This window comes from Schistocerca nitens, chromosome 4, assembly GCF_023898315.1.
Source record: "Schistocerca nitens isolate TAMUIC-IGC-003100 chromosome 4, iqSchNite1.1, whole genome shotgun sequence".
NCBI classification, from domain to species: Eukaryota; Metazoa; Arthropoda; class Insecta; order Orthoptera; family Acrididae; genus Schistocerca; species Schistocerca nitens.
Genome location: NC_064617.1, coordinates 330333399 through 330355369, shown reverse-complemented (window position 1 = coordinate 330355369; position 21971 = coordinate 330333399). Strand labels below are relative to the sequence as shown.

Below are 21971 nucleotides of genomic sequence, written 5' to 3'. Positions count from 1 at the left end.
GCAAGCTCTGGTTCCTGCTCCATTCGTCCAGCAGGAGCAGTAACAACTGATGTGATACAAGATCCGTTGTAAGTGTGACGATGTATGGTTAAGCCTTGGATGGTGACGTGCTATCTTCATCTCCTTAATAATTAGCGATGAGAACGGACATTATGGTCGGTATCTTGGTTGCAAGAAATCAGTCCACTCACATGTCATTGAGCCATAAATTTCAACAATCTGAAAAGGAGTGGGTTTCACAAGCGCATCTTTAGTTATGTCTGTACAATCCTTTGGGAACTCAACTTTTGTTTAACGTGTGATGAGACCCATGTATTTGTCACTTTCCAGGTATGAATGTTATCTTACTGGGAAAGTCACACGAATTGATTCAAATCGCTTTGCATGATTGACAAGATAATTGATGAACATGGAAAGGGTTCAGTTTTTTGTTTTTACCAGCAAATGAGTCACAGAAGATTTCCAAATTTTTAACCTCAGGATCCAGAAACGAAGTAACACAATGATGCAAGAAAGAAACTACTTCATTTGAACCTTTCTACCCCATAGTTTCAGGATAAACATAAAACACTGCATTTCTGTCTGAGAGTCGATATATGTTAAACGGATATAGAGAAGGCTGTCACTTAAAATAGACAATGTTGGTGCTGATGTTTGGACATGGAAAATTTCGTTGGAAGTCAATACATATCGATTCTGTGTTTGTAAACTTTCTGTTTCTCTATCGGTATTGTCTTTCGTGCTGATAGAATGCATCAGCTTTACGGCGGTGCAGTTCATATTGAATCTTCTCTCTCTTAATATTACTTTGAACGTCTGATCTTTCCTTTCGATCTGTTGCATGTGTGAGTTGTGCCTCTAGAGCTTTGAAAGTTGCGGAAAACTTATCACAAGTACTGCATGTATCACTTCGAGGGAAACCGAATGAGATATTACATTTTGTATTAAATATTTTACAATAAGTTTTGGATGATACGGAACAAATATAATGTGTCTCTTGAAACATCTTGAACATATTTTTGATTGTGAGTTCTTCAGGCAAATACCGTTTCTATGTTTCATTTATGCTATAATGACTTGACGACCCTTTAAATGACTTGATGTGAGCGCAGATGTTTGGCTCCGTTTCTGTTGAAAGTTTATGAACTTTGTTTCCGTGTTTCCCTCGTTTGTCAACTGGCGCCATGCCTTCATTTTTAAGGAATTCCTGATAGTTTCTAATCTTCCTTTGAAATACCATGCATTGATATAATGGCCTTTTAATAAACAGACAATTCTCTCACAGTATTGTCTCTCATTATTGTGATCTTAGAATGAAATGTATAATCACGCGAAGTAGCTGTTGTCTCATCTCTGCGAGGCCTTTGGCATTCTAGATTGTTAACAGTCCCGTCAGATGACAACTTTGCTCTTTCCAGTCCTTCAGCAAATTGAAATTAGATGTTAATGTAGACTTTCTATGCATCAGTTAGCAAATCAGTACAATTCTTCTTGCAGTTACAATGCTCTCCTATTTCATGTCACACTGTTCTTAGCTTTTTAGGTATTTCATATTGTCTACGATAGATCTGTCTTTTTCCAGATTTAGCACTGCAGCTTGACTCCGGATATTCCATCTCCAGTTGAAACACCGACGTCAGTTGGATTTTAAACAAAATTCAGTTCCATCTACCACGCCACAAAGCACTCAAACGATTTTAAAGTTTGCTCCGTGTTAGCACAAATCATGGCATGAATAAATGTCAATTTACCTACATAAAATGTTCAACTAAATTTATCTCAAAAGGCACCATATGTGGTCAGAAAATAAAATAACTTACCTTTATGTAAATGAATCACTGCGACATGGAAGGACCCCACACCGATGACGGAAGCTTAGCTTCAGGAGAGTACCGTATGACGCAGTTTACTAAATTTCTGCTACAGTGATGTACACATCACCTGTTGGAGTCCATCAGTCACTTTCTTTTTGTAGCGTGTCTTTTAGTAGGATGGCAGGCGTCACTGTTCGGAAGAGGAGGCCGGTCAGAACCGCTCAATAAAATGTTACGTACGACAAGCGAAATTATCAGATAAAATATCTCATGAGGCTTCTCTTGTCGGGAAGTGACACAGTTAACGAATGAACATGGGTAGCGCTCGGACGTGGGCCTGCGAACAATCCACATTCAACCTCTCTTAGCTGGTTGTTATGAAATATTACAAATACATTTCAGATTATATATATAATAAGGGTAAAAGAGGGTTGTTCTCGTTAAATAATTAACTCGATAAAGTTCAGCGAAATAGATAATTAGATAGCCAGAAATGTTACAAGGTCACCTAACTCACATCTTGAATGTGATCAGACAGCATTTTCTTTAAAAAAAAAGCCAGGAAGATGACAAAAATGAACTGACCTCTATCTTTTACTTCAGGGACGTTACATTCACAACGTATACTTTTAGAAATTTCGACATACTCACAGAGTTAAAAAAAAATGTGTTTTGGTTCTATGACGAGTAATGTCTTTCGTCACAGGGTTTTTTATGAACAAATTAGTAGTCTCTCACAGTGTGTTATTTCGACATAAGGAGGAGAAACTAAAAACATATACATAAAGTAAAAGGAAGCATTTCAGGCTGAAAGCAAATGTTGCGTATGCAGCGTACATAGTTCACGGATATTGGTAATAATTGTTACTGAGATGACATACACTGAAATTGTTAGTGGGTCACGATCATGTTTTTTTCAGTTTTGTTAGAAGGTTAATCTACTCTGTGTCTGAGAAATATTTATAGTGTATTACCATAATTTGCGTTATAATCTTCATAGAATTCAGATTCAGCATAATATTTGTTTCCTCAAGTGAGTCGGTTCCCATTCCACCGAGCACCTTGCTGACGAAGTTAGCGACAACGACAGGTTACCGACAACCACATTACATTAAAGTGTTGTATGTAGAGATCTATGGTCTTTACCTCCTATAATAAAGCAACCCATTGATTTTCTGCTGCTTACCGCAATCACTCACGATTGTGTCAGTAACGTCTGTCGCCATCATTTACAATATCAGTCAACATTTGAAGTAATTGGAAATTTGTGGTTAGGTCTCATTGGACCAAACTGCTGAGGTCGTCGGTCCCTAAGCTTACACACTATTTAACCTACCTTAAACTAACTTACCCTAAGGGCGACACACACACCCATGCCCGACAGAGAACTGGAACCTCCGACGGGAGGAGCAACGCGGCTCGTGACAAGGCGCTTCAAACCGCGCGGTGGTTGCCGGTATCTAATTTTACCCTCGACTTCCATTTCAGTGGGCCAGTACAGCTTAGCTTTTATCTTCACGTATTTCTACAGATTTTGTCCTTCTTGGAATGAGAGCAGTGGTTGCCAGAACTTTTACTTCTTTTTTTTTCCTTTTTCCTGTTATGTCGTGAGTTGCTGCTTGTTTTTCAACTTGATTTGACGTGATTTGCCTCTCGTTTTGTCGTTTTTAGAGTCTGTTTCACCGCTGGATGAACTATTCTTCTTTCCTTGTGTTTGCGGGGTGTTGTAACACTATCTTAAGATGTATTGCTGCCTGTTAACACGATGTTAATGTCATCCGACACGGATTTCGATAGGAGAACTTCTCTTTGGGTTCCATTTTCTGTTGACTAGAGTGCAACGTGCATTTTTAAGCTTTCAGTCTGTGAGACGTTCTCGCCCTCCGTTTCCAGAATGTTACTTAGCGCACAGGTGGGGGTAGTGCTGCGCCGCTGGCCGCGCCTGCATACGTCAGCGGCATGCTGTGCTCACAGCGCCGACCCAGCGCTTGGTCGCGACCCCGGCGGGAGCTGAGCCAAGTGCTGCCACGAGCATTCAGCTCGCACATGCTCTACGTAGTCGCATTGCACACACTTCTAGGCTGTCCGCCGCAGACAACTAATGCACGGTAGTCAGACACATTCAAAATTGACGGGCCAGGTTTCAATAAGAACTGTAAAACTACCACAGGCTACTTAGACTATTCTGAATAAGGGTAGAGTACGGTAGTTTTCCTAGTGGCTTTGGTCAGCTAAGATCGTAACCGCGTTACCTGTACGTTTGGTGTGTTGCACAAAAACTGGTTCAAATGGCTCTGAGCACTATGGGACTCAACATCTGAGGTCATCAGTCCCCTAGAACTTAGAACTACTTAAACCTAACTAACCTAAGGACATCACACACATCCATGCCCGAGGCAGGATTCGAAGCTGCCACCGTAGCGGTCACACGGTTCCACACTAAAGCTCCTAGAACCACTCGGCCACCACGGCTGGCGTGTGTTGCACACCTTCGGGCGTTATCTCATTTCTGTTTGCTAGTGCGATCAGTGTCTTACCAGATTCCTCTACAAAACAGGAGGCGGTGAACAATATAGAAACTGAGTGTGGATGTAAAAAGGCCGAGAAACCTACGAAACATTTATCTTCTACATGGTTCTCATCCTGCCTGTTTTTAAAAATAAACAGTGTTTATAGCAAAATCGAAACTGCAATCGTTTAATTCCGGTTTTATTCGAAAATTGTTGGTTTATAACATGAAACAGAGGGGTGTTTTAGTAAAAATTAAAAAAAAAATTACAGATGTACCATATAGCGCTGCAAAACGCAATATTTTAAATTTCAGAAAAGAACATAGACATTGCTCCAGTACTTCGTCGAGCTTATATAAAACATGTTCCTGCTATTGCCAATAACCTTTGAACTTATCAGTGATAACCGAAAACACTTACATCTGATTATTATGAACAACGATCTACTGAGTACAACATGAAAACAACTATACAGATTTATTTTGTTCGTAAACTTTACTTGCATCAAAAGTAATTCTTTTCGATATATTAAAGCCCAGAAGTTCCGCGAGCAGCTACTTTTATTGTTTATGAAATGCAGTTTATATTTTGTGACCATATAAAATACACAATGGACTAATTCTGAAAGGTATGCGGTTCTAATTATGTGCAAAACATGCAAACAAAACACGAAGAAAAATAATGGGCTCCCAGTTCCTCTCTCAGGCATTCATTTGTTTACTTCCTTACCAAGGCTGTCAGTACTACCCGTATCCCCATAACTTATAACGTCATTTATGTACTGTACCGAAACTACCGAACCGAAGTTTTAGTAGAGCTCAACTCCAGTTTCAACAGATCAATCTCAATTTGCATAACTCCACTGAGAACGGACGAGAGAAATTCGTTACCCTACACCTCCTCGTAAACAGAAATTACTTGCCCACATTCTTACGATATCTCACGGATTTTCGAAGCGCTACTGGAATACTCCTACGGTGCCCAACCTTAAACCATCATATTTTATGTGAACCTCACTAATAGTGTCTCCTGTTTCGTCAGTTACACGATTGAAAATTTGCAAGTAATTAAGTTTCACATAAGCAGCAGTAGCGAACTGCAAAAGGTTTAGTAGAAGCGGGGTAAAGGGGTTACAATAATAGAAATTGAATTTCAGCCAAACCAGGGTCGCTGAAATAGGCTTGCCGCTTATACATTTTGAATCTGCAGCCTGTAAGGTATCCGCCACATAAATTTCAATCAAAATAATATGTGGCAAGTAGACGCATTTCTTGAAGGCTTACGTAGTAACCACTTTCCCTCCCTAGAAGGGTATCGTGGCCAGTGGCATCGCAACAAATTTGGAAATTTGTGGTAAGTTCCTATGGGAACAAACTGCTGAGATCATCGGCCCCTAAGCCTAAACGCTACTTACTCTAACTTAAACTAACTTACGTTATGGAAACACACACAACCATGCCCGAGGGAGGACTCGAACCTCCGACGGGGGGAAGCCGCACGGACCGTGACAAGGAGCCTCAAACCGCACGACTACCCCGCGCAGCGTATCGCAACAGGATCCCATGTTTATTATTCTGATTTCCGGACATATTTTCTAGGAATCTGAATGCCTTAGTATCTGAAAGAATGCCAAGTGGGTGGAGCAGGCAGTTGTCAATCGATTTTTGTATTAGGCCAAAAAGAACAGAACAAAAGCGATTTTAAATAATGTAAATTCATTAATTCAAAAACTTCATAAAGGAATAGAGTGACAGATGTTAGTTTTATATATCAATGTTTTTAGATATCAGTCTGATCTCTAGTATTATGCAGCACATATGGAAGTGACTAATTCTTTTTTTAACGTTACACAGCTTTGACACTTTTCTTGACGAGTAGTGTGGCCACTTCTCCCGATGAGACGCCATGACCACATTAATGGTTCACCGACTAAACTACAGGATCTAAGGAAACAACAACAAATAACATTTGTAGAGTAAAAGACATTGTTGAAGCATTGATATTGTAAGAAACTATTACTACAGGTATTGGGGGCGTTCATTAAGAAATGCACCAATTTTCTTTCTGATAGCAGCTTACTTTTATTCAGGATTCCAATACACTACATTATTTCCAGCTCTTGGGGTTACAAAAACCTATTTTTCAATGTACTTTCTGCTCAGTGCGACTGCCTTACACCACCTCTGGGAGGGCACGTACGCCCACCACGGTACCACTTCACTGCCCGACGTCTGAGCCAACGTTTTGCTTCATCAATAACCTCTCCATCAACCACGTACTGCTTACCTGGGAGTGCATCCTTCATTCGTCCAAACAGATGGAAGTCGGAAAGTGTGACATATGGTGGATGAGGAATAACAGCCCAATGAAGTTTCATCTTGTAGATTGAAGGAGGAGGGGGAGAAAGGAAATGAATTGAGGTGATTGTTTGTATCAGCTGCATAAGGAACTTGTATGGCATCAGCGACGATAGTGAAAATGTGTGCCGGTTACTCATTCGAACCAGCTTAGCTGGCAGTTGCGTTGAGCACTTCGCCACCCGGACACGGTGTTTATCGCAACCACGCGGACTATTTCGGCATGCCTCATGGCCAGCCCACACTCTCCTCTAGCGCCACCTATCCGCAGTCCTGCCCATCTCCTCCATGCCCGCTTACTTCAAGTAACAAAAGTTTTGTGAGCACTCGGGTGCGTGCGCAATGTACGAGGCCTTGTCTTGTCATGGAGAAGAAGAAGTTCGTTGACATTTCTGACGCGACGAACACGTTGCGTTCGTTTCCTCAATATCATGAGGGCAGCACATCACACTTCCTTGTTGATCGTTGCACCATGAGGGAGGAACCCCTTTAGAGTACCAGAAGACCGGTTGAGGGTGCGGCCTTGACTCACACACATCAAAAAAAGTGTTGCATCACCTCGGATCCGAGAGTTCCGTGACCCGAACAGAAAACTGGAATAGAGATCAATACAAACATCAATTGCGCCCCTTTTCATTTCTCAGGAAAACCACCATACAGCGAGACCTTCAGAGGTGGTGGTCCAGATTGCTGTACAGACAGGTATCTCTAATATTCAGTTGCACGTCCTGTTACATTGATGCATGCATGTATGATTCGTGGCATACAATCCACAAGTTCATCAAGGCACTCTTGGTCCAGATTGTCCCACTCCTCAACGGCGATTCGGCGTAGATTCCTCAGAGTGGTGGGTCACGTCGTCCATAAACAACCCTTTTCAATCTACCCCAAGCATTTTCGATAGAGTTCATGTATGGAGAACATGCTGGCCACTCTAGTCCAGCGATGTCGTTATCCTAAAGGAATCATTCATAAGATGTGCACCAAGGGGGCACGAATTGTCATCCATGAAGACGAATGCTGCCGATATGGTTGCACTATCGGTCGGAGGATGGCATTCACGTATCGTACAGCCGTTACGGCGCCTTCCATGACCACCAGCAACGTACATAGGCCCCACATAATGCCACCACAAAACAGCTACCATCTTACACTCGCTGGACAGAGTGTCTAAGGGGTTCAGCCTGACCGGGTTGCTTCCACACACGTCTCCGACGATTTTCTGGTTGAAGCGACACTCATCGGTGAAGAGAACCTGATGCCAATCCTGAGCGGTCCATTCGGCATGTTATTGGGCCCATCTGTTCCGCGCTGCATGGCGTCGTGGTTGCAAAGATGGATCTCGCCGTGGAAATCGGGAGTCAAGTTGCGTATCATGCAAAAGTTGCGCACAGTTTCAGTCGTCACACGACGTTCTGTGGCTGCACGAAAAGCATTATTCAACATGGTGGCGTTGCTGTCAGGGTTCCTCCGAGCCATAATCCGTGGGTAGCGGTCATCCACTGCAGTAGTAGCCCTTGGGCGGCATAATCGTGGCATGTAATCGCAGTTCCTGTCTCTTTGTATCTCCTCGATGTCCAAATAACATCGCTTTGGTTCACTCCGAGACGCCTGGATACTTTCCTTCTTGAGACACTTTCCTGGCACAAAGTAACAATGCGGACGCGATCGAACGGCGGTATTGACCGTCTAAGCATGGCTGAAGTACAGACAACACGAGCCGTGTACCTCCTTCCTGGTGGAATGACTGGAACTGATCGACTGTCGGACCTCCTCCGTCTAATAGGCGCTGCTCATGCATGGTTGTTTACATCTTTGGGCAGGTTTAGTGACATCTCTGAACAGTCAAAGTGACTGTGTCTGTGATACAGTATCCACAGTCATCGTCTATTTTCAGGAGTTCTGAGAACCGGGGTGATGCAAAACATTTTTTGATATGTGTATTTCCTTAGAGGAGAGGTACTGGGGCGTTACTCGACGGATTGCCGTTTTGTTCCGAGTTCGAAGTGGTGAACGCGCGACGATGTTCGACAAAACTTGTCATGATCAGCCTCGTAGCTCACAAGCAGTTCCGCACAGATGGTCCTTCGTTGTTCTTTATGGTCTTGCCAGGCGGCAAGAACCCAACAGGCGCACTGTTTTGAGTGGACAAATGTGTCAGTTCTGCCAACAGAACGTCCAGCTGAGCAGCTAGTGTTTCATTACTAGTGTTTCAGTATGATCCACCGACTACCTAGGATGAGAGTGTCCGCACGTTCCAATTTTGCAGGAGTCACAATTGTGTGTGGGCAGCCGGCACGCGGGAGACGATGATAGTCGCGTCAACCAACAACTCACCGTGCTTTTGTTCACTGCTAGGTCTCGGTAGACATTCTGCAGGCTCCAGTGAACATCTGCGATGCTGTGGTTTTCCGCCAAACTAACTGAATGACAGCTCTTTGCTTGGAACGCACCTGCGTTACTGAAGCCATTTTGAGAACTACGTATAGCGCCAGCACGTATCGGGATTTCAAGAAACTATAAGGGCTGAAGCAGGAACTTACCATAACGTCCCACAACAAATTCCACATTTCTGAAGCGATATTGGCCGAGGAAAGTAATGTGTTGCATTACTTATTGAACGCCCCCCTGGGACTGAGGTAACGAGAAAATACTTATAAATGACTTACGTTACAACAGGCTGCTGAAACGCAAACAAGTTTTAGTAAAATACAACGGAAAAATCTGCGCCCCCTGTCAAAGTCACTGACAAGCAAGATAGAGTGAATTAAAACTAGTGTGACCAGTCCTCGGCAGGCAGCATCACTCTTCAGGGCAAAAATATTCAGTGGCCACTTTTCCCTGGACCTTCCCCTACACAAATAATATCAACTGGAGTGCCGGTAATTCTAATCTTCTCAGCAACACCGCTGTGAAACTCAATGCAGTAGGCTTCATACGATCACATTCAACACTGTACTTGAAGGTATCTCCTCCTGAAATCAATTACATCTTTAAGTAAGACGCGTTAAAAAAAAAGAGCTGTTCAAAAATGGTTCAAATGGCTCTGAGTACTATGGGACATAACATCTGAGGTCATCTGTCCCCTAGAACTTAGAACTACTTAAACCTAACTAACCTAAGGACATCACACACATCCATGCCCGAGGCAGGATTCGAACCTGCGACCGTAGCAGTCTCGCGGTTCCGGACAGAAGCGCCTAGAACCGCTCGGCCACCCCGGCCGGCAAAAGAGCTGTGCAATAGCCAAGTACCCGTCGATCGACACAGGTAATGTATCTCTCTTTCTGCACTGCGCAGCTCATTCTCAAAATGTGTGCTCGCGATGAGGCTTCAATCCAGACTGAGCCACCTCAGCTCCTGAGCCGGGGCTCAACATGTCGACACAGATACACTTCGTGAAGCAGGTACTCGTTGTATGATTCGCACACGTAGAACCCAAGTTTTGTTCAACGCAAACATAAATGAAGAGCAAGTTCGATATCTGTTAAGGCTTGTATTACTTTGGCAGGAACTCGACCTTATGATGAATTTTGTGTTTCGTTTTTAGGCGTAAAAATATTTGGCTAACATACGGTAATATTCCTCGTGTCTTATTACTACTATTTTAATACAACTTCGTCAATTTGAAATTTTTGTGTAACTAAGATAGTTTTCAGTGGGCTGGATATCATTAAAGTACATGCGCGAAATTAAAATCGTCCAATGTTAACATCCTGATGTCCATGAGCAGAAGCTACCTATGCACAACCTGTTCAAAGGCCAGTCATTACACATTTACTTATGGCGAATACAGTTTTGCAGTGAAATTTGCAGCATTGTACACTCTATTTCACTTTTCATACTTCATGCTTTACAGTGACAGATATACTTTTCCACGAGACAGCATCTTGAACTTGTGCTTTATTCATATTTCTGTTGAAGAAATCCTATGTTCTCGTATGATTATGCCATGTATAGTTTTAGCTAATTGTCTGGAATGATCAGGGGTGATCAGTGAAATATATCAGTTGTCAGAGAGAACAGGTAGATCGATCTACGCCATTATTCTATGTTTTTATTACCTGTTGTGTGTAGCATCGTTACGCGGAGTCGGCCATAGCGTGGCAAACGGCACGCGAGGATGACGTGTGGGCGACGTGCGAGTCTAGGCTTGACCTGTCTCGTTGCTCGGTACTTCCATTTAGTATGGCGGAGCGGCATTTTTCGGCCAGCATGTCAATCTTGACTTCGGCAGAACATGATGTTAGTGCTTTTCACCTTTTGCTGCTTGTTTTTGATACAAAATATGTTCACAGGTCCAGTGGTACAGAAAGAGTCAGCCTAGCGATTTATTGTCACAAGCCTTTAAAATGAATGGCAATTACAAGAGAGAAGAATAAGAATTCTCAGTATCTATTATGAGATGTACAGGTGTATAATCGAAGGTTACGGCAAATTTGATATGGAACGACGTTAAAACATGTTGCAGAAATAATTGAAGATTTATTTGACGAGGAAAGAGAAAAAAATTACAACAATCGACAGACAGGATTCGTCGTCTGTCCAACAAGAAGCACTTTGTACTAAATTTGCAGGCATTGGGACACGCGAAGAAATTAGTGGTACGAACAGTAAATTTTCTTGTCACACGAATTATTCCAATGTCAGCTGCAACAGTTTTCGAAGGAAGTGAATGAGAGGTGTGGAAACTTTATATATTACTGCCGAGTACGTTGGATAAGTCGACGGACAGGCCTGGAAAGTATTTCAGAGTATAAACGGCCTTGGTACGAAATTATTTAATGTCAGTCACGCGTTTCATCCCCATTTGGAGCATCGTCAGATTGTATAAAAGTAGCTGGATGTAAAATCCATACGTCATGTAGCCATATAAAGCGGAAAATTGACTCAACAGTAATTAGAAATGTAATCCATGAGTCATAAAATCGTAAAATATAAGGTGGACCTTGAACACACCAAATGACATCGGCATAGTAGTATAAAATAGGGCCACAATTACAAATATAAATGTAGTATGAGCCATACCCAGGACACAACCCAATGAAATGTCCTTTTGCCGTGCAAACAAATACTTGACACTGTGTTGCGTGTTGGGTGTGGCTCTCACCACTTTATTTTTGTAATAGTGGCTCTGTTCTGTATTATTACGGCGGTGTCAGCTGGTGTGTTGGAGGCCCATCTTGCATTTTATATGTTTTTATGAGGGTGGATTACATATACAGTTACTGTTGCGCCCGTTTTCCATTTTATGTGGCTATATGACGGATGAGCTTAATATCCAGCTACCTTCACACAATCTAATGATACCCTAAAATTTCACAACCAAGAAAGTTTTTATTCAGAAATAATTAAAAAGTGGTTGCTGTAATACTCTGCCGTAATGGAATGGAATACTTTTTACATGACTGGAAATATATTTCTATTTAAAAACCACTATTAACGAATTTATGAAGGAAAAGTGAAAGCAGAAACCAAAAACAGAACCTCCGGAATCGGTCGCAGACTTCGCATTTTAAGTCGAATGCACTACACGCTGCTCGAAGTCAGACACTGGAATGTAGAAAACAACTTATTTCTGATTTGACGGGAAGCATTTAAAAACAAAACTGCATTGTGGAAGGGACAAATTCTGAAAAAAATCACCGACCATTTCCTTAAGCTTTCTGGTGTTAAAGGAAACATAAGGTTTGAAGAATTCCTTGTGACCTTGGAAGACCTAAGAATAATTTTCAGAACATTTCAAGGATACTGCCAATTTTAATTCTATTTTAAAGATGTTTTCGAGACCGTTTGCCATTTCAGTTCAAAGCGCCCCTGTGCATGTGCAAATGGAACGGAGTGGTCTCCACTGTAATTCCCTTCTAAAACACAATTGAAATTGTTCAGGAGGAGTATGTTGTTTTCATCAAGAAGAGTTTTCATTCTCCATAATGAGGTTGCCAAAGGCGATAAAAACATTTCTATGATCATGTGTGTGAAAGGCTTTTTTTGATTTTGCAAAAACAGACATAATATCTGATAGGATAGCAGCAATCAGTGATTTTAAAATTTTACTTATAATCAGTCTTGATAGCAAAATTTTTATTCATATGACCGGTTTCGGTTAATCCAGAACCATCTTCAGATCTGTAACGATAATGATACTAATTTGCTCTTTCACGACTGCAAATCTTTTTCATCCTATCCAATCAACATCAAATGTACCAGAACGTACCTGATATTTTAATTACAAAAATCTACTGAATACAGTATGTGCATATGTAATGTAACAAATGTACCAGACGCCACCTGTCGGTAATAGTGTTATAATTAATATAAATGATGTGCATTCTGCCAGCCAATTTTATGTGACACAGCATGTGAAAGTTGCTGGATTTGGACGGGTTACTCCTGTAACCGAAATATCTGGTACGTTCTGGCACATTTGATGTTGATTAGATAGGATGAAAAAGATTTGCAGTCGTGAAATAGTAAATTAGTATCATTGTCGTTACAGATCTGAAGATGGTTCTGGATGAACCGAAACCGGTCATATCAATAAAAATTTTGCAATCAAGACGGATTATAAGTAACTTTTTTTGATTATCAAACCAAATTAGTCGCAATTATATAGAACTTAAGTGCAGTCATCTGTGCAATTGTCTGTGTTTGTCTGTAGATTGTGTGTGTGTGTGTGTGTGTGTGTGTGTGTGTGTGTGTGTGTGTGTGTATTGTGTATTAAACCGGGGACGACAGAGAGGCTTCGTTCCCGCCGTAACCCTCAGTGGTTCACAACCCCACAACTGGCTACAGCAGTCCATTCACCCCACCGCCGGTCCGCTCTGAACCCAGTGTTATTGTGCGATTCGGCCCCCAGTTTACCCCCCCCCCCTCCCCACAACCTACCGAAAACGACTCATACCAAACAAGTGTAACCCCAAATGTTTGTGTGGTAGAGTAATTATGGTGTACGCGTACGTGGATACATTGTTTGCGCAGCAATCGCCGACTTAGTGTAACAGGCGGAATAAGGCGAACTAGCCCGAATTCACTGAGAAAGACCGCCTTCAAAACCAAGCACAGACGGATCAGCACACCTGACCTCGACACCGCCGGGCGGATTCGTGCCAGGGTTCAAAATGGTTCAAATGGCTCTGAGCGCTATGGGACTTAACATCTGAGGTTATCAGTCCCCTAGAACTTAGAACTACTTAAACCTAACTAACCTAAGGACATCACACACATCCATGTCCGAGGCAGGATTAGAACCTGCGACCGCAGCGGTCGCACGGTTCCAGATTGAAGCGCCTAGAACTCGTGCCAGGGACTGGCACGCCTTCCCGCTCGGGAGGCAGCGCGTCAGACCGGGCGGCTAACCGGGCAGACGTCTGTCTGTAGATAGTTTGTACCACTGAAAATTATGTTATGTCTTCAATGAGGTAAAATAATTAAATATCACTGAAAATTTGTTTGTTTGTGATCTGTGTTATTCATACACGTGAAACATAAAACGAAGTCGTCAGCAGGGCAACTGTATCGCCATTTAAAGGTGGCGGATTCGCGGTTTTCCCTCTTCCCCCCCCCCCCCCCCCCCCCCCACTCACGGTCAGACAGCGTGGCGTGGGGTTGAGAGAAGTGTGCAGCTATATTGTGGACTTCGCTACTTCTGGTGCCAGTCCACAGCTCGTGTACCGAATTCTTGGCCATCCCTGCATTGTGGTTGCATCAAGTAAAATGGTTGTAGTATGTCAGAATAGGCCTACCAAGAAGCTATTTCACATTACCTCGACCACTTGTATCCAAATCGTTTTATTTGTAGAGGGTCGCCTAACGAGAGCACCACGCTCTCCATTTCTTAGCTCTCTTGCCACACAGGTAGACGGTTCATTTCAGTATTAGCGTCCTCAGACCGTTTTGTATGTTGAATTACCGACGAAAAACAAAATAAAGGTCAGAAAAGCGATGTCCATAAATGCCGTTCTTAGGAAGAGACATATTGTGTCCAAGTACAGACTAACGTTATCCATACTCATACTCCAAATGGTATTCATGTAATAAATGACTTTTTACATTGGGAGTATGACTTTTTTAAAAAAAGGCTTTCAGTGACAAATTTTTTTGTGCTGTATTAAATACACGATACGTTTTGGTCTTAATACGTGATTTATTTTTGCTCTTGAATGAAGTAAAGTGCAAGTGCATGTTCCTGTCCTCCATATATGTTTTCAGGTTCAGTCACTTCGAAAAATCAGTTACTGCGCAACATATGTTGGAAACGGAACATATCATCAACAATCTAGAAAACAATTTAATACTGCTGCACAGTTACAGCAAGAACCTACATCTTTTGGAACAACTGGAGACAGATTTCGCAAGCCACAGTTATTTTAGTAATTTTGAAGACCTATTCCGAAGTTATTCCCGGCATATGTCATTGTTTAATAATTAGATCTCTGGCGCTACGAAACAACTTCATCTTTTATAACATTACGTAGAACATCATCTGTGAAGTGTTTACAAGAGTGTGAATACAAATGTGGATCTCGAATTAAGTGATACACATGAACAGGGTGGAGAAATCAGTGTATGATGGTGTTAAAAGATAAAAACGCTTTTTTTTTAGTTTTCGTGATAAGTTCACACTGTTTCGAACATAGTTCCCGCATTTGACTTACGAAATTCATAAGCTAACATCAAACCATGTCATGACAGGAACATGCGTTTCACCTCATTCAAGAGGAAGAGTAAATCAAGTAGTAAGACACTTTACACCTGATGATGGACCCACAGGGACCGAAATGCATCTCGGTATTTAATAAAACACTAAAAATTTTGTAACTGAAGGCGTTTTTTTTTTTAAATATATACTTCCAGTGTACTGAATACAGTCTCGTTTGCAGCTGCAAAATATGGATAAAATTAAAGCGAGTTTTTGTTTGACACAGTACAGATGTTGGAAAATTGCTAGAATGAGCCGGCCAGAGTGGCCGAGCGGTTCTAGGTGCTTCAGTCCGGAACCGCGCTGCTGCTGCGGTCGCAGGTTCGAATGCTGCCTCGGGCATGGATGTGTGTGATGTCCTTAGGTTAGTTAGGTTTAAGTAGTTCTAAGTTCTAGGGGACTGATGACCTCAGATGTTAAGTCCCATAGTGCTCAGAGCCATTTGAACCATTTTTCTAGAATGAGGTACAGCAAAGACATGGACTAGTTTATTAATCAGTGAAAACGAGAAGACAATAAATAAGCCTAATTTCTTTTTGCATAAACAGAGTTAAGGATTTAGAATTAAAGATAGCCAGGTTAGGTTGTAAAACACTCTCCTGCAAGAGTGAAAATGAGACTCTGGGAATAGAATTTTATGGTTAGTGTTTACAAGGGAATGGTCCAATCCGACAGGTCAAAAGATGCCGAAAATTTTTATGTCGGTAGAATACATTGAAACAAAGACCTGTATTAAAAAATGTTGTCAGTTACCAAATTCGAAACTAACCAGGCATCTAGAGAGGTGTACATCCCCACCGCAACTGTAGGAAGCTGTGCATGCTCATCATGGCAAGCGCATATCCTTAGTTGACGGCTCATCATTAAACTGATAACACGATCTGGCACGATCGCAATTTTAAAGCAAATTTCAGTTTACATTGATGGTTTCATGTTTTATGAAACAGTTGTCTGTAGTTGCTGTTCGCTCAAATTTGCAACTCATTTAATAATCATAATAATTACGTGTTGGTATAGTGTTAGCTCAACTGGAGATAAAACTGAATTAGTATTCTTTGTGATTAATGCTTGATGTTAAGCAGTGTGGAAACCCGCTATTGCTTCGCAAAATCCCAAGGTTAATTGAGTAGGTGAAAGAAAGATTTATACAGATTAATAAGTACATGCCAAAATGAAATTCACAAAACTGTAAAAAAAAAAAAGTATCCGAAAGATTTACTGTACATTATGGCCATAACGTCTCATTACCCCCTTAATACCAACATAAATCCCCATACTTAAATAAATAACACAAACAACAGTTCTTTAAGGGAGCTTTCTTCAGATACGAACAACGTACAGCTGCCTGTGAAAGGTAATGTACCATTACAGACGGAGATCTATGAGCTGGGCCCTCCAATCGCAATTGAGATGAGAATTGAGTTCAAGTCTTCTTCAATCTGTTTGAGCAGATTCGAAAAGTCATACGTTACAGGAAATAGTAAAACAACGAACTTGACTTCTTACAAAGAAGAAGACAGCAACCAGCCACTATTAATACCGCTGTTTATTTAGGTAAATAGTGCCAACAGAACTTTACGTCAGCTAAAACTGTAGAGGAGATGCCACTGATTTGGAGTTGACATGAAGACAAAGCTTTCTACTATCGCCACGTCTCCTGCGTCTAACGCCTTTCAGTCATGTTTCATGAAAGAATTGTGAGGAAACAGCGGTTTATCATTCCGATGGGCAAAAAGAGAGTTTTTGTCCTACCGATTAATACTTTGAGACACTCATATACAAAAATTACAGTGATAAATGAGAATCGATTTTTGATTCCGCAGCATTATATGTGTCTTCACGGACCTCGAGGCATATTAGGGCGAAAAATAAAAAGAGACTTTAGTGGCCAACATCCTGTAATCGACTTATCAAAATCTGGAAAAAGAGGACAGAATTATTTCCACCATTCCATTCGAAACGGTTTCTAGCCAGTTGTACTCTTATGCTGGATATGAAGGCACCTCTGTCTTCCAGGAGGACGGTGAAAGGAAGATTCCACCTTTAACAGCCATTGTGACCCTCAACAATGAATATTTCCTATTGTTGAAGCAATTTGTAAGGAAATTGTCAGACAATATAATTTCCGATGGCTCCATATCATTTGAGGTTTATCTTGAGAACAGTAATGTTAGAGGGTGTAGAAAGATATCCGCTACCGGTAACAATAAAAGGTTATTTATTTTCACACGACCGGTTTCGGGCTTGCGCCCATCTTCAGGTGTTTATACATTCATGTACATGTTTGTACTTTAGGAGATCAATAAAGATGGAGCACCATTATTACAGTTATGCTGTGGTGATATTTTTGCCACTTAGTTACACACTTATGGTCATTTTGACGTCCATATTTCACGAGTGCACATCATAATAGTGTATTATGAAGCTATACTTGGTAAAACTGAAATATGGACGTGAAAATGACCATAAGTGTGTAACTAAGTGGCAAAACTATCACCACAGCATAACTGTAATAATGGTGCTTCATCTTTATTGATCTCCAAAAGTGCAGCCAGCCGGTGTGGCCGTGCGGTTCTGGCGCTACAGTCTGGAATCGCGTGACCGCTACGGTCGCAGGTTCGAATCCTGCCTCGGGTATGGATGTATGTGATGTCCTTAGGTTAGTTAGATTTAAGTATTTCTAAGTTCTAGGGGACTGATGACCACAGATGTTAAGTCCCATAGGGTTCAGAGCCATTTGAACCATTTTTTTCCAAAAGTACAAACATGTACATGAATGTATAAACACCTGAAGATGGGCGCAAGCCCGAAACCGGTCGTGTGAAAATAAATAACCTTTTATTGTCACTGGTAGCGGATATCTTTCTACACCCCATAAAGGAACAGTCACGGAATTCCACAGCATCCACTATGGATAAAATTGAGGGTTATCAATTCGAATTATCACGTTTTACGAAGTGATTGAAGTGTACCCGTTATGGAGTACAATAAGCAAGGCAATGCCCAGAACCGCAATTCTGTGCGAATGAAACTTGCAATTACTGTGAAGTGTCAGAAAGCACTAATTTTTCTTTCGTCAGGTGTGCATGATATTTTCGTCATTTATTTTGACAACTTTGAGGAATAAACAGGGAATTTACTGTTATTAAAATATACATTATTTAAAAATTGTTTATACGAACTCTGCTACAGGAGTTGTTATAAGATAATGTATGTCTAAGAAATATTTCATTTCGACAAAGTCACGGTCAATGGAAGTCTTCTGTAATGTAACATCAAATTCTGCCTTGATTTAATTTCCTTTGCTAGTCACCTTTGTAAGAATTACGTACACAACAGTTTAACTGTCGATATAAACTGCATCTTATTCAAAACATCAATGGTACGTGACGTTTTTAGAGTGATTTATATGCTTCACATTCGCCTGTGTCACTCCTGATATTTGCACAAAGTAGTGGTATGCTCTCTTGTCATGGCTTATAGCGCGCTAGGCAGGAAGGGCTCTACAGACTGCTGTCACAAACGGTTATTCGTACAACAATAACGAAAAGCTTCAACAATTCTAAAACATACGTTGCGCCGTTTCCGAGTGAATTAGCACTGATGTTAGCCAATCGGGCCGTTACGCACGCAAATTCAGGCGTCAGTCGTACTCATAACATAGGCCATAGATGACAGCGCATATTCAGATTTCAGCTGTAAATAGCTATCTAACTCACTCAGATGCACTGAAGAAGGTAATTGATAGCTGAAATCTGGATATGCATGAATAATAAAAAATAATTGGTATTGCGAATGATTACTGTGTTCCTATCCTTACTCACATTTTTCACAGTCTGCGCTGAAACATACTTTCCTGTGTGCATTTGAACTGGGGTAGCAAGTTTTAGAGTGCTTGCGTTTGAATTTTTTTTAACTTCTTTTTTCCGTCTGGGACAGACCTGCGGGACGACCGCTTGGACACTGGTTTTCCTACGTTTCGCTCTGATTAAATTTTTACATAATTTCTTCTCTGTACTGGCAAGTCGGCCAAAGATTTCTCCAATTTCTTGCAAAGATTTTCCTTTTCGAAACAACCTGATGCAGACTGCTCTCTATTCATTCGTAATTTCGTGACCTTTTTTTACCATATTACTTAAATATCACTCAACGGCTTTAAAAATACTAAACTATTCACAACAATGAATGAAACATGAATGCCTATGAAAAGCGAGAGGGGTGTGTGTCATTGCGGCATCATACCTGAGAACCTGAGAGCTTGTTCTTTAGACGAATAGTTGACATCAACTGGGGCCTGGTTTCAAATAACATATATTTGTTCACAAATTAAGCAACGTATGAACCCAAATAGTAACTGAAACAGTCACTGTTTATTTATCTCCAAGAAGCGTTTCAAAGGTTTAAACCTCCATCATGAGGTGGATTTACATTTGTTACTATGACATTTGTGTGTTGTGTTACGATTTTTTGGAGGAGCTTGTGGCACTGTCTCCAGTGGTCACAGGTTCCTCTCACTGTCGTAACACATCACTTATACACTATCATATTCTGTAAACAAATATGGTGTCTGGCCAACACACACAAATGTCATTCTAACAAATGTAAATCCACCTGATGATGGAGGTTTAAACCTTTGAAACGCTTCTGGAGGTAAATACGTGGAGGTAAATAAACAGTGACTGGTAACAGTAAACTTGTTGTTTCAGTAAATGTCAATAATAGTCACGGTAAAGCCTAACGTTACTAAAATGTTCGAATTTAAAGTTAACGCAAATAGTGTTTTCTTTTTAAATGTAGATATTAACCGATGTAAGGAAATAGTTATTGTTCGTTTCCTAGCTAAACTTTTATGACTGTACATGTTTTATCCAATGCGCTATGGTCAGAGGAATATTTTTTGGAGTATTATAGGTTTTTGAATACCGCTATTTCCATAGATTTGATGTCTAATCGTTGCCTCAATAATTAACGCATTTCTGTTATTGTGTGTGACTAATTCACTACAACAGGATTTAAGGCAACGCAACTCTCCTGACAGTACGCAAGTTCTTGTTCTTGTAAGCGCATATTTGGCTTGCCGCCCATGTTGGAGTCACGTGTTATCTGACGTGTTTCCGTGCACTCACTGCTACTGTCTTTCGCGGTGGAGGGGCGGCGAGTTGAGTCGGCAGGTCTCCTGCCATCTAGCGACAGTTTCTGGAGTTATCTGTCCCAGTCTGTGTCCGGCGCCGGACTTCCTCATCCTTCCATTCCTTCTCTAAGCTCTGGAATATCGGATGTATCTTGCTATCGCAGCCAACTTTGTGAGCCTCTCCAGAGCATAACTCGTGTAACTTAATATAGGACGCGCAATGCAGCGTTCGCTGCACCAACGCGTACATATTCCGCAAATCAAAACGCTCCTGTAGCTACAGAATTTCCAGTAAAAACACAGAATGCCACCACGCTCGTTTTGTTATAAAAGTCGATCAACCGCCTGGCTTTGACAAATTTATGGGGTGTTACACACTTCAAAGTTACGACTTAACGTCGTAGCAAACGAAAATGTCTGACAATACAAAACACTGTGTACAGCTCTTTTGTCACTAGGTAACATGTAAATAATAGATTTCAGCTATCAGTCGTCCTTTTGAAATTTTATTCGCAGATCTAGATTTTAGCTAGAAACTAACCATTCTCAATGCGCTACCATTTTTGATCATTGCATGTAATGGCTGATGGTTGGGCTTGATCCACAGTTCATTGAGTATTCAATGAACTGTGGATGAAGCCTGACCAACAGGCATGCATTGATCAAAAATGATAGTGCATTGAGAATGGTTAGTTTCTAGCTGAAATCTAGATCTGCCAATAAAATTTCAAACGGACGACTGATGGCTGAAATCCATTATTTACAAGTCAATATAGCAGTCGCTGCTTGCAACAGCCTTCTGAATGGAAGGTAACCATACTAGGTAACACGTCGAGTGTCCTTGGCTGTATAATAATCTGTGTAATAAGATAATTAGTGAAATAGCTACACTACTATATTGATTATTATTTAAGGCGCTTTTGTGTTTCTTGTCACTATCGTAATCGAACAAAATGATCGTCAGTTGCCTGCAATGTATTAATGATAGCATGTTATCGAATACCACAGAGCCTTACATACTGTATGTCAACAGCGAAATATTTGATTCGCAGATTGTCTCGTGAGATTTTTCTTAATTGATATGGTAATATTACACTGACTTAAAGTCGTAACACTAAAAATAATTGATGTAGAGTAATGAAATGCGTGAAACACATTTGTTTAGTTAATACATGTAATGGCAACGGCCTTGCCGCAGTGGATACACCGGTTTCCGTCAGATCACCGAAGGTAAGCGCTGTCGGGCGTGGCTGGCACTTGGATGGGTGACCATCCGGGCTGCCATGCGCTGTTGCCATTTTCCGGGGTGCACTCAACCTGGTGATGCCAATTGAGGAGCTACTCGACCGAATAGTAGCGGCTCCGGTCAAAGAAAACCATCATAACGACCGGGAGAGCAGTGTGCTGACCACACGCCCCTCCTATCTGCATCCTCATCTGAGGATGACACGGCTGTCG

At 41.3% G+C, this 21971-nt stretch overlaps 1 pseudogene; it reads left to right on the top strand.

Annotated features, from left to right (window-relative positions):
- Window positions 1-21692: 21692 nt before the first annotated feature.
- Window positions 21693-21810, top strand: LOC126253965 (5S ribosomal RNA; annotated as a pseudogene).
- Window positions 21811-21971: the final 161 nt, after the last annotated feature.